The sequence below is a fragment of the Myotis lucifugus genome, unplaced genomic scaffold (genome assembly GCF_000147115.1).
Source record: "Myotis lucifugus unplaced genomic scaffold, Myoluc2.0 scaffold_283, whole genome shotgun sequence".
NCBI classification, from domain to species: domain Eukaryota; kingdom Metazoa; phylum Chordata; class Mammalia; order Chiroptera; family Vespertilionidae; genus Myotis; species Myotis lucifugus.
Window position 1 is genome coordinate 779,438 of NW_005871331.1, and position 746 is coordinate 780,183.

Sequence of the window (746 nt, forward strand, 5' to 3'; positions counted from 1 at the left end):
CCGGGCCAGCCCCCGGGTGCTGCCGCCCTCCAGCTCCAGCTCCAGCGCGGTCACGCGCGGCTCCTCGTCCACCTTCTGCAGGATGGCGCGGAAGTTGCGCAGCTCCTGCGGGGACAGCACCTCCAGGGTCTCCTGCACGCGGCTCTGCATCTCCTCCCAGGTCTGCGTGGTCTCCCCGTTGGTCTGGGGGCCGTCGGGCCCCGAGAGACCGCCGCCTTCGAGGCTCCCCTCCATCTTCGCCCAACCGATCTGAAGCCCCCGGAGGCCGGGCCAATCCGAGGAGCGCTGCGCCCCGCGCGCCGCACACGCCTCCCGTCTCTCCTCTTTGTTTTGAAAAAAACGGGGCGGTTCCGCTTGAATTGCTGCTGCCGGGCCTATGGCCGCTCCCGCCTTCCCTCCAGCCCCGCCCCCGCCGGAGCCACGCCCCTCGCCCCAGCTCCCCTCTTCCTCCCACGCGCTTCCCCCTCATCCCCCAACGAGCTCTGACTTAACCCTTGGAGCTCAGGTTGCGGGAGCTGAAGGAGGAATCGGGCCTGCAGGGCTCCTCCGTGGTCCTCTGCCTCGGGCTGCTGCGCGTTAGGGCCAATCACCCCAAAGCGCAGCAGCCCAAGCTCTTCGCGCCCAGGCCACCACCTAGGCTGCAGATATTAGAATCTCTGGGGGGCAGCTCTCCAGATGACTCCAGTGGTTATCCAAGTTGGAGAACCACGGACCTTACACTCCAGGGTGTTTATCAGCTCCCTAGC